The following is a 13,259-nucleotide window of genomic DNA, read 5'->3' as shown; positions in this document are numbered from 1 at the left end:
AACTCAGCTCTACACCAGGTCAATAATTTTTATCCACGCTGCTGTACAACCTGGCTAAAACACATTAGCAAAGCCATGCATGCCATATTTTCTTGACAGCACATAACTCATCACAGTAGATTAGCTACTAATTATGGGTTCCGGAGTAGCGTGCTACTCTCCATAAAGCCCTTCACTGCCTTAAGAGGCGTAATAAGCGCTCACTTCCCCCATTGCTTTGTGCCACCTCCTCTACCCGGATCTTCAAAGCCGACCTCAAATCTCTTTTCCAAAGACACTTTCAGAACTAATACTTTCATTCTCAGACCACTCGAGGAAGTTCGCTCTTCATTGTAAATCTGTATTTCTTTACTGTACATTCTCCACCCCTGCGTGCTCTGTTGAATTTTGTGTTTGTGTACCCTTCATTTCAAGTCTCCTGTTTATCTTTGTAATGTTCTATTATGTAACACTTTTCTCTTGTAACGTAACTGGCTCTATTGTACAGCGCTCTGACACCTTCGGGTAATGACCGCGCTTTATAAAAATGCACAAAATAAAATGAATAAATAAATAAATTACATAGGCAAAACCTATTGGCTTTGTAAGTGCTTGTTTTGTTCCTGTCATGAGGTAACATTACCTCACTTTGTAAGGAATATGAGGAGGACAAGGAACGTAGGCGTAATAGCCACCTCTGCTACCTATTGAAGAAAAAGTTCTGTCGGAACACCGGCGGCTCTCGAGTCACATCTACCGGAAGAAGGACAGGCTTTTCTGAGAGTCTTTGCTAATACTCCTAAAATGGCCTCCCAATGGACTCAAACACAAAATTATATGCGGACTAGTGTCTAAAACGGCCAGAAAAACCGGAACTTCATCAACGGAAGTTGGTACTACTCACCTATCCTTAGCCCTTCCGCCGGGAGCGGCCATATTGGACACCGAGTTTGTTGTGAGGGGGAAGGAAAAGGGGAGGGGGCAAGAAGTGAAGGAAATTAAACAGAATTCCTGCGGAGAAGAGCCCCTCCAGAGAAAGACTCCGCCTCTGTAGACAGCCGGTCAAAGAGGCGGAGCCCCAGTTAGGAGAGAGCCGGCGGGGAGGCGGGGCAGACAGCAGCCCGAGGTACGGTTGTGTGGATGGGACGAGGGTGCAGGTACCAGCTGAGAGACAGCTGGGGTAGGCTCTGCCCTCTCGTGTGTGCCAGCTCATCTCCTTTGTACTCAACGTTTAGGGCCCCGCTGTATCGCTGCCTTGTCAGTAGCACTAGCACCTTGCGTTTATAGTACCACCTTTTGATAGAGATAAACCCAATGAATCATATTTTAAGCTTTTTCTGTCCAAAGTCGAGTTATACGTGCCAAAGGGAGGAAGCTGCCAATATTCCCCTACCTGATCACCCAGGGCTGTGGTGTTGTGTTCACTTATTATGCCGATGTGCTAGTTCGCCCTGGGATGCGGTCAACGGTCCACCTGGAACCTCCCATACCTTGTCTGGCTGTTGATTTCGTGTCTAGTAGTGCCCCCTCCACATACCGCTCCATCTCTCGCCATGACTTTCCCATTTGGTGTACTCTAACACTGTTCTCATGATGATGTAACATGATGTTTCTGGTGTTGTGATATGGTGGTGTGTGCACCTAACAGTCTTGGTTGCTGCGATGCCCGTTCGTATATTGCGCCCACTCGTCTTTCTGTGAACCATCCCTCTTACGATCTGTCATAGTGCATCCCTGCTCTATTGCGTCCGTTTTTGCGTGTTGCGACTACGCCTACTGACTAGTTTGTATTGGTACTCCACACCCGGTCCCACGGTCCTCAACATCGTCCATTACGACACCAAAATTTTTTTACATTTAATGTCTGTATTCTCCCTCTGTTTTATGGGTGTTCTACCAACCTCATGGCTTAGTTAAAGTTCTGTGTGTTTTCTGGTACCCCATCCCTTGACGCTTCTGGTGCGTGCCCCAAGAAGCCTATTGCTGCTGCATGTTCACATTGAGCACCTATCAGTCGCATTCTGTATATCTCGGTTTGTAACATGCACTTTGACTTCCCCCTGCTATCTATCTATCTATCTGTATTTAGGTCTGGCCTTGAGACAGTCTCACCAGCCTCATGTTTCCCCCCCCCCCCCCCCCCCCCCAAAATATTACAAATTCGTACATACTTGCTTGGCCTTAGATTAGCCCTCTTCACTAATTAGTCTGTTAAGGTTTCGTTTGTATGTTTCTTTCACCCACCACAGCACGGGTCAGTGGGTCCGCCCACTTTATTAATTTGCTATCTGACATTGTGATAGAAGGCAGTTTATCTTGGCATTTGCACAGCCGACTGAAAAAAAGTGCTCTGAGGTTTTGTTCATGGGTTCCAAGGCTACATTGTAAAACATTTTTTTGTATATTTTTTATATTTACACAAAAAATAAATTTTGAAAGCTTCTGATGGCAGACATATTGGCCTTGGCAGTAGTTAGTATAGCTACGGAATCCCACAGCGGAGCACTTTGAATTTGAAAGGATATGTCGCCCCAGTTGGCTCATCTTTATTTTCATATAGAAACAAGCATTTAGAATGAAATAGGTTTTGCAACTGCGAGTTTTTGAGCTATTGGCATTGTAAATGGCTATGCCTTTTATAAAAATTTTAAAAGGCATTGTCATTTACAATACCAAAAGCAATACCTATTGCATTACAGTGCACGGTGTCCCCGAAGTGGGCGCCACGCTCAGTATTAAATAAAAAAATAAAATAATAATAAACAGAGCTCAGTGTCCCTGAAGCGGGTGATGCGCTCAACATGTAAATATAACAAAATAAAGCAGCCACAATTTTCCCCATTAGTGTCAATAACAAAAATAGTGCTCACTCACTAGATAAAGCAGTCTGTGTAACGCGCGAAGTAAAAGGTCCAGTCCTTATGGACGGTAACAAATGCCGACAAGGCGGTAACAGGTAGGGACTAACAAGCCTCTTAATGAATCGTAAGCCAGCATTTAGCAAGGACAATGAGACCAGCCAAGGAAAAATATTGGCGGTGAGTGGGCAAGGCTACCACAGCATACTTCCGCCTCCCAGTTTACCACCTTCACTCCTCCTTGCACCCCCCTTCCCTTGTCCACCTTCAGCCCTCATCCCCTCCAACCCCCCCTCACCTCTGCCCCTCCCGCTTTTTTTCAATTTGTTGCCTTTTGATATTTTTTATTATTCACATCTTCCATATTTTGATGTGCTTATTTCCCATATGTATCATTTTGAAATCTGTCATGCGGAGACTTATATGTTGTTTATATACATTGATGCTATGTATGTCCCCTGTCTTATTGACCTTCTTGTCTCTAAAATGTAAAGCGCTCCGATACCCCTGCGTCCAGCTAGCGCTATATAAAACCTCTAAAATAAATACTCTATTACAGCTTGCTTCGCAGAGCGAGCAGTGTATGCTTGCTGCTGCTAGGCTCCACCTAAAAAGCCTTACCGATGTGGTCCAGACGTTCATAAAGGAAGCATATTCAATATGTATTTGCCAATAAAGTTGGCTAGATATTTATTTAAAAAAATCCCAAATCATAAAATTGGCTACTACAACAGAAAGTGTTATGCCCGGGGTGTTGAGTCTAGTTAACTGCGCTCGGGGGTGGCATAAGAAAACTTTTGCGTGCTCTTTATACAAAATATTGCAGTCTGCCTATATATTTGGCTGGAAGCTGTTGTGGGACGAAATTGCAACAATCCGTGCCAGAGTAGATAAAAACATTGGCAGCTATGATTTGCTATGAAAAACGTAGATGCAGAAGTATGCGCCACTAGCGTGAGGAAAACAAACTCTGAATGCTGCTGCAGTTTGAGTTATAAATACATATCCGAGTCTTATTAAGACTCTAAGAATTCATTCCAGTTGCATTGGGGATGGGCAGGCTCTCCTAATGGTAAGCCATAGACTCACATGCCACAAATTGGAGGATTTGCTAAAGTTGTGCTAATCTTTGATTTTAATGAAGTTTGATTTTCAAACAGTTTAGATTTATCCAACAACATACCACCCCACCTTTCTTTGTTTTGAGCTATATTGGTTTATCTGCATACTTGTAAAATGAAAAAGACATTTCATGGACAGATGAACCAGAGTAGTGAGATAAAGGTTGAAAAACTTTAACCTGGACGCATCCAACTCCTAACTTTTACCTAATTCTTAGTCAATTGGTTTCACCTTCAAGGAACACATCACCAGGAATGCCAATGCAACTTTTTATAAGTCTTCTCTACTAAACAAGTAGCCTAAGCACTCGTACTCGCGTGTATGGAATGTGGAAACATCATTCTCCATGGTCTCCTAGGACCAGAGTGTCCTCCTTAACGACACCCTTCACACTGCACTAGGCCTCATCAGGGATCTGTAGTAATTCAACTAAATCATGCCTACCGTGAAGGAAATATACTGGCTTCTCTAACCTGCCCTCCATTATCTTAAAAAGCAGTTACATAATCTACAAAGCCTTTAAGACTGGCACACCTGCCAACCTTGCTGACAAATTCTCATTCTTCAGTGGCTCTCGACATGCATGCAATTAGGGCACTGCAGGATTGGAGATTGAAGTAAAAAAAAAAGAGAAAAACTTGAAGAAAGTCACCGCTATCTACTAACCCAGAATCTGGAACAACTTCTCTGTACCTATCAGAACCACCCAACTCCATAACTCCTTTAGTTTAGGAAAGACCTCAACACAAGCATTCAGACAACGTACTACATCTCATCACCATAGAAGGTTCCCGTCCTCACTTCAAACTGGGGAACTCATCTCGTCTCCACCCTGCTGTCATTCTCGATTGTATTGTCTGTCTAATATCCCTGTTCAAAATTCCTCAGTTTCCTCTGGCTAGGTTTGCAGTGGATGAGTACCCACATACATACACCATTTAACATGGGGGGCAACTTTGAGTCTTGAAGAACTTGCCACAGCGCTAGTTTGGGTGATATTGTAAACAAACCCAGTTGGACAGACTGAGATCTCAAGAAAATAGTTAAATCAGTCCAGGGCTACACCCTGCCATTAATAGATGCACTAGTCTACTCTGTGGTATAGCCCAACCCACTGCCATGCTGAATGATTTATTAAAAAAGAATTGTAATGAAAATTGTAAAGCAAGCTATGTTCTTATAATTAACTTTGGAAACTCCGTATACTCCCTATAGTTAAATTCTTTTGCATGCCACTGGTTCCATATATGGTGCTCTGGCCTTTATAGAAACTTACGCAGCAGTATTTTGAAAGGTTAGCACTACTACAGAGGTTCATTAAATGACAGGTTTTTTAAAGGTGAGGCTGCATGTGTCTCCAAGACCAATATGGTTCTTGGCCTAAGACAGTTAGTTGGCTGTCAAAATCTTGTTTACGCTGCTTGATAGATTGTCTAAGTCATCAAGACCTCTTTTATGGTAGGCGTGCCAAGATTATCAGTATTATCTGGCAAAAGATCAACATGTCTGGTCATGGTTATTACTTTAAAAATAACTTTTTAATGAACACCTTTGAAATACGGTAGAGTATAATTTAAGGTGAACACCTTTAGTCATAACCATTTGAGAATTGTTTAAGGAACATAAATTAAGGCTACAGCCCTGTTCTGTTAACTACCTGTTTTCTTTTGTTAGGATTCTGTAGAGCAGACACCTTTTTTTGGATATACTGGGACAGTGTTATCATAAGAATTTAGCAGCATGAATAGGTCCGAAGCAGGAGCGGCTCCTCCACTAAGACAGAGGAGCGACGCCTCCACTAAGACAGAGGAGCGACGCCTCACTACTTTCTTGCAGTGTGAGAAGAGGACACATAAATGGTAATAACTTTCCGTTATTACTATTTTATGTTTGGTTGCGGGTGGGCGGGTCTGCTTTGCGAGCAGGCAGGGGAGGAGCAGTGTACTCACTCTTGAGGGCTCAATGACTGGTCGGCACTCTGGGGCCGCCCAAACCAGTCATGTGCACACTGATCTTCTCTATGCAGGCTGCAGTGCAGGAGCAGAGAAGGTGCTGGACCCAGTCGGCGTAATGGTAAGTCTATTTTTTTGTTGCTAAATCAAACCTACCCCCCACCCACCCGCAAAACATGCTGGGCGCTACTGCTCTGAAGCTGTCTAAAAGTTTTTAATATGACAGTCTATGGAGGTGCTTTAAGAGCAGTTCGTTAGTTGAGTGTCTCACTGTAAAATCTAATGTATACTCTGTAGTGCATGTTTTTGAGCCTCTTTGGTTTTGAGGCTGCCTTTGTAGTTATTTTCTGTTGTAAGATAAGATCAGTGATCTAAAAGTTCAAATAGTCTAGTGCCTAATAGATTGCAATATATATTTTCATACCAAGGGGGTTACTGGGGTCTCCCATAATCACTGTTGAAAATTAAAAAATGTAGAAATCTGCATAAACACAACAGATCTTCTTTTACATTTTTTTTATTTTTTTTATCCAGCTCAGGTATTCCAAAAGCAGCAGTCATACCTTGCTGTCCAGTTTATGCGCTCTGTATCGTGGAGTACAGGCTACATTTTGCTTCCGGACCTCTGTGCAGGGTACAGTTAACCTCAAGTATGACTTGGGACAGTTTCTTTCAGCACCCAGGTCGAGGATGGTAGGACGAACCCTACATTGTTATTTTTGTTGCTTTGGATGGTGACAGCAGTAGGGAGCTAGGTGAGTGAGGGGTTCCTTAAAGTAACTTGGAGGTGATGTAGCAGGGTAATGTCCTTGTCAGTCTAAGTCACCACTGCTGGGGTTTGGTCAACAGCCATTTATTGTGACTCCTGACCCTGCTTGCAGGCCAGGTCACCCCCTACCGCCGAACAGCTCCACCTGTTCACCGCCCGCTGCCCCCACCGCTGCCTCCAGCGTGAGTTCGCGCCAGCTGTCCCCTTTGCCCCACTAGCATCGCTGTGCCTGGTGGTTTGTTTCTTTATTCTATAATCCATCCTTGTATTTCCTTCCTTGTATTCTGCGCTTTTTTTCGCCGCTTTTGCACTCTTGCCCCGCATCCTCCCCCACCCCCCCACCCCCATTCCTGCTCCGGACCCCCGCTTTCCCGCCGCTGCCCCTGCGGCCACGCCCCCTTGCCGCCTCCTCCCGCCTCCCAGCTGCTCCTCCCTCCCTCCTCGCCTTTATATGGCGGCCGCTGCGCGGCAGTAGGAGTGACCCCTGACCCTGCTTGCAGGCCAGGTCATCCCCTACTGCCGAACAGCTCCACCTGTTCACCGCCCGCTGCCGCCTCGAGCACGAGTTTGCCCCAGCTGTCCCCTTTGCCCCACTAGCACTGCTGTGCCTGGTGGTTTGTTTCTTTATTCTATAATCCATCCTTGGATTTCCTTCCTTGTATTTTGCGCTTTTTTTTCGCCGCTTTTGCACTCTCTTGTTCCGGACCCCCTCTTTCCCGCCGCTGCCCCTGCGGCCACGCCCCCTCGCCGCCCCCTCCTGCTTCCAAGCTGCTCCTCCCTCCCTCCTCGTCTTTATATGGCGGCCGCTGCGCGGCTGCGCCAAAAGCAAGCCCGTCTGCGCCTGGACCGCACCCAGCGCCAGAACCCCTGGACCCCGCATCACCAGACTCCGCTACGATGCCAGCACCCTCCACGCACTCTATGCCGGCCGAAACTACACCTGCTTCCAGGCCGCCCCAAAACTGACTCACGGACCTTTTTCCTGCCACACCTGCAGCTTCACCTGCGACAGAACCACCAAACCTCCAAGGACTGGACCCAACCACTTCCGATGCATACTGCTCAACACCCGCTCCGCACGCAAACACGCAGTCGAGCTCTGGGATCTGCTCGACACCTCCGCCCCAGACGTGGCCTTCCTGACCGAGACCCGGTGGACCGATTCCTCGGTGCCCGACATCGCCATAGCCATCCTGGACGGCGACAAGATCACCCGCAGGGATCGCGCCAACGGAATTGGAGGAGGAATAGCCATCGTCCACAAGTCGACCATCAAGGTCGCCACCCTCGCAGACGACACCCTCAACACCGCCGAACACCTGCACTTCCGAATCCCCACCGACCCCAACACCACCCTTAGAGGAACACTGATCTACAGACCACCTGGACCCCGGGCTCAGTTCAGCGACTCCATCGCCGACCTCGCCAGCACCCACGCACTCGCCTCCACTGACTACATCCTCCTCGGGGACCTAAATTTCCAACTTGAGAACAACGACGACATTAACTCCGCCACCCTCATCGACAACCTTGCCAACCTCGGCCTCAGACAACCCGTCACCACACCTACCCACGCTGCTGGTCACACACTGGACCCGATTTTTTTTCTACAGGTACTCACGTCACTTTCGACCACACCACCGAACTCCACTGGACCAACCACCGCTGCATCCATTTCAACAAACCAACCACGCACCACCGCACCCAACAGATGCCTCGCCGCTGCTGGAGCAAAGTCACCGAAGACCAGCTGACCACCACCCTCGCCCAGAACCCACCCACCGACCCAGATGCCGCGGCCCGCTACCTCAGACAGTGGATCGACAACTGCGCCCACTCAAGAAACCATCCAACAACCACGCCAGCAAGAGTGCCACCTGGTTCACCGACGAGCTGCAGACTTCCAAACGCGCCTGCCGGAAACTGAAGAAGATATGGCTCCGCGAACGCATTCCGGACAACTACGCAGCCCACAAAGACGCCACTCGCAGACATCACCACCTCATCAGAATAGCCAAGAGATCCTCCTTCAAAGACCGCCTGGATAACAACGCACACGACAGCAAAGAGCTCTTCAGCATCGTAAAGGAACTCTCCAACGCCAACGACATACCTCCCTCACATGAACTCTGCGACTCGCTGGCCACCTTCTTCCACCGCAAGATCGCTGACATCCATGACAGTTTCAACACCATGACCGCCTGACTACGCCTGACCCCACCTCCCCTGTGAACACCACCAGCACCAACCGCCTGTCCTCTGCAAGACCATGAACTCCATCCACTCAGGATCCCCTTCAGACCCGTGCCCACACCACATATTTAACAAAGCAGGAGCTGCCATCGCACCCCAACTACGGAAGGTCATCAACATCTCCTTCAAAACAGCAACATTCCTGGAAAGCCTGAAATACGCCAAAATCGACGCCTTCCTCAAGAAGCCCAAGGCGGACCCCAAGGACCTCAAGAACTTCAGGCCCATCTCCCTGCTCCCGTTCCCGGTGAAGGTCATTGAGAAAATCAACATGCAACTGACCCGCCACCTGGAAGACAACAACATCCTGGACCCGTACCAGTCCGGGTTCAGACGTAACCACAGCACCGAGACCGCCCTCATCGCCGTCACTGACGACATAAGGCGCCAACTAGACAACGGCGAAACATCCGCCCTCATCCTCCTGGACCTGTCAGCTGCCTTCGACATGGTCTGCCATCGCATTCTAAAGACACGCCTCCTAGAAGCCGGAATTCAAGAGAAGGCCCTCGTCTGGACCACGTCCTTCCTCTCCGGCAGAACCCAGAGCGTCCGCCTCCTGCCCTTCCAATCTGAGGCCACCGACATCATCTGCGGCGTTCCCCAGGGCTCATCCCTCAGCCCGACGCTGTTCAACGTCTACATGGGCCCCCCTCGCACAAGTGGCCCACCAACACGACCTCAACATCATCTCCTACGCCGCCGACACCCAACTCATCCTCTCCCTCACCAAGGACCCGCACACCGCCAAAACCAACCTCCACGAGGGAATGAAGACTGTCGCCATCTGGATGAAGAACAGCCGTCTGAAGCTGAACTCGGACAAGATGGAGGTACTCATCCTCGGACCCACCCCCTCAGCCTGGGACGACTCCTGGTGGCCGACCACACTGGGGACAGCACCGACACCCACTGACCATGCACGCAACCTAGGATTCATCCTCGACTCCTCCCTCTCCATGTCTAAACAGGTCAACGCAGTCTCCTCCTGCTACAACACCCTCCACATGCTTCGCAGACTACGGCAACACACTCTACGCAGGAATCCCAGCCAAACACCTACGACGACTACAATGCATCCAAAATGCCTCTGCCCAACTCATCGTCAACGTCCCTCGCCGCAGCCACATCACCCCGCACCTGAGAGATCTACACTGGCTCCCTGTCGACAAGAGAATCCACTTCAAACTCCTCACCCACGCACAGAAGGCACTCCACAACGCCGGACAAGCCTACCTGAACAGCAGACTCCGCTTCTACACCCCTACGCGCCAGCTCCGCTCCGCCAGTCTCGCCCTCGCAGTTGTCCCCCGCATCCAACTTACTACCTCCGGTGGCAGACCCTTCTCTTACCTCGCCGCCAAGACCTGGAACACCCTCCCTACCCACCTAAGGCAGACCCAAGACCTACTCGCCTTCAGAAGACTCCTCAAGACCTGGCTCTTCGAGCAGTAACGCCCCCCCCATCAGCGCCTTGAGACCCTCACGGGTAAGTAGTGCGCTTTACAAGTATTCTGATTGATTGTAGTAAGGCAGCTCTTCTGGTTCTAGATGGTCTTCTCCTTCTTGCGGCTTTTAAAAAAATTTCTTCAAGGTTGACGGTACAGGAATTTGTGGTTCCCTCTTATACAGCGGGAGAACACACCTTGTCTCCACACTGTCTGGGTGGATGGCAAGAAGTGGCGATGAGGGATTAGCCTGGGGGTTATTACTGGATTTTATATTTAGGCGTCGGTGCAATTTGTCCCTGGGATACAGTTGTGCTCTTCCCACACACACACAGTCTCTCTGATTAAAACTAGTTGCCCCCTTGTAAACTTGTTGGAGAGATTTACCCTCTTCTTTACAAGTTTTAGTGTTGTGGTTCCCTCTCTCCAAGCAGCACCACTTCAAACATGCAGGTAAAAATACATCCCCTTTGGTTTTGCCTCGGTAAAAATACATAGTAATAAATTGTAGTCCCCAAGTTTAAATGCTACTATAACTTGCATGTCAATCCCTGGAGTGTGATCTCTCATTTATGTGCTGCAACTGTTTGGGTTTTAGCAGTATGATCTTCTGTTAGTCTTTCATTCATTCAATAATTTTCTTCTATCATTTTTAAGAACACTGATCTTTTTATTGCTCATGACAATATTCAGATATTCATCTGTCAAAGATATGTTTCTTCATTTCTGTAGTGTGTGGCTCGACATCTAAATTGGCTGGTTATGTTTGACTGGGTTGGGAATGTTTACATGAGACACTCAGGTGAATGCCCAATATATCTGTATCCGGGAGCATTGGGGCATTAATACTTCCCATAATCGCCAACATCTCTGTTTGCTTACTGTGGTCAGTTGTTCATCATCTGTTTTTGAGGCTATGAGGTGACTGTAGTGCTCAAAAGGACCTGTTTACCTCTAGAGCAGTTTGTAGGCATTCTGAACATCAGCAAGTAGCTTTCTCATACATGACTCAACCTGCGGGTAACTGCTGCCTTGTTGGTGTTGGGTCCGGATGGTACAAATCTACTGTACTGATGTTAACTATGAGCTCATTTTACACATTCGGGTCAAAGTTAGCAACACTTTTAGCACTAGCTGTCCTTTTTGGTAACTCGGGAACAATTTCACATTCCCAGCATCTACCTAAGTACCCTCACTTGGCTAGGTTCTGCTTGTGCATTCTGATCCTGTCAGTTTTTGATGTATCAGGCCATGACTGGGGGAAAAAGTGTATTGAGCTCTCATAAATGGGTACAAGACAATTCTTTTGTCAGAAGTTAGGCACTTTTCTTTGACAATGTGGTTCCAAAAACGTGAGTTTGGTCTTGTGAATTTCGTATTTCTGCTATTTTCAGCATACCTGTTTTTGGTACTTGTCACTCTCTTAATGATCTACTTCAGAAACCAGGATGTCATTGCTGTAGTTAAATATGTTCATTACGGGCCTGGTGAACCTCCAGCATTCTCCTTGAAAGTTCTCTCTGGTACAGCATATCCTGAAGCTCACCATTGTGTACTTGAAAGAATTCGGGTTAGAAGTAAACATTGTCATTTTTGTTGCTCTTGCAGATGTATTTAGTTGGTTGTAACGTCTCCTTAGGTAGTACTTTGATATGTTGGCCCCATTGTCATGTCGTTTATTTGTACCTTTGATGCATTTCACTTTCACTCGGGACATCGGGTTGGCATATGTCCAGAAAAACAAAAAATGTTTTTATTTCCGCATTCTGTTTAGGCAGCCCATTCATAGAAGACACCGTCCGGTTTGTTCCTGCGATCTAACTGATGATCCTCCTTTTCTGCTATGTGGTCAAATTGAATTTTGCTCCCAGTGGCTGGTAGATAAGGTGGCATATTATAACTGAAAAATACAGCCATTATTTTAAGAGGGAGAAATTTAAAGTGCAGAAAAATGTTCCAGTTATGAACGTTTTTACAGAACATGTTTTCTACACTTTAAATTTCTCCCAAAAAAACCCAAAAACTGGTTGTATGATTGTGCTGGATGTAGGATTGTCTGGTAACAATGTGCAAGTTGCTTAGCCTTCGGTAGCTCACATTGATTTCCACTGATCAGAAGTAGCTGTTTCTACAGAAAAGATTAGAGACCCCTGTCCCATACACTTCTCTTCCATTGCCATCTGCTTAAGTCCATCTTTTCCTATTAGATCATGCATATGAAGTGAGCTGTATTGTATGGCGTGACGTTTGGCTTCTGCTATCCCATTATAAAGGAGCCTGGTGGCTGCTTCTTTATTGCCAATTGAGATTGATCAGTTTGAGTAGCTAAGACGCTGGATATGCTACTTCTCTTGTTCTTAACTAACTTTGTATGTTGACTAAACTTACTTTTGTTGTCTAAATTGAGGATTGCAACTTATGAAATCGGCAACTCTCGAGCACTATTTTAGTGATTCAGAGCAAAAAACAGGATCTGTGCCCTGCCTGTTGCTGAGGGGTGTAATTGGAACTTGCATTTTGGGGTGCGCTGGGTGGCTAAGATATTGAACTCGGAGGTGAAATCTTCTTAGAAGACGGAGGTAAAAATCTTTGCGGTGACTTCTTTCACCGTTCTTCTCTAATGCTTGATAATTGAGTAATAGGCTTCTCTACAATATGGCAAACAGTGAATTTAAAAGTACACTTGGCCATTAACATCGGCCTCCGCGTAACCGGATTAAATATTCTTTGCAGCGTTCTCCTTCAGGAACATGAGCAGGATTAATTGCAAGTGTGACACATTAATACACTGTTGACTATTAGTCATGGCATGAGTGGAATTTCGTGTTCCATTTTTTTTGTACCGTTTAACAGGTAGCATGTTTGAACACTCACTCTT

The 13,259-nt window shown here is 47.0% G+C and overlaps 1 protein-coding gene across 2 annotated transcripts in view; it reads left to right on the top strand.

The window, feature by feature from the left end:
* The first annotated feature begins 887 nt into the window (after positions 1 to 887).
* The window catches only part of UBE2J2 (ubiquitin conjugating enzyme E2 J2), a 166,884-nt gene continuing 154,512 nt past the window's right edge, over positions 888 to 13,259 (top strand). Inside the window, exon 1 of one of the 2 annotated variants that reach the window (XM_078642381.1) lies at positions 888 to 1,105. The gene's annotated coding sequence lies outside the window, so the exon portion shown is untranslated. The remainder of the gene's footprint in view (positions 1,106 to 13,259) is intronic. The other variant, XM_078642380.1, reaches the window with a different exon arrangement.

Source organism: Lissotriton helveticus, chromosome 5_1, assembly GCF_964261635.1.
Source record: "Lissotriton helveticus chromosome 5_1, aLisHel1.1, whole genome shotgun sequence".
NCBI lineage: Eukaryota > Metazoa > Chordata > Amphibia > Caudata > Salamandridae > Lissotriton > Lissotriton helveticus.
The sequence above is the reverse complement of the archived record's forward strand: the minus strand, read 5'-3'. Positions and strand labels throughout refer to the sequence as shown.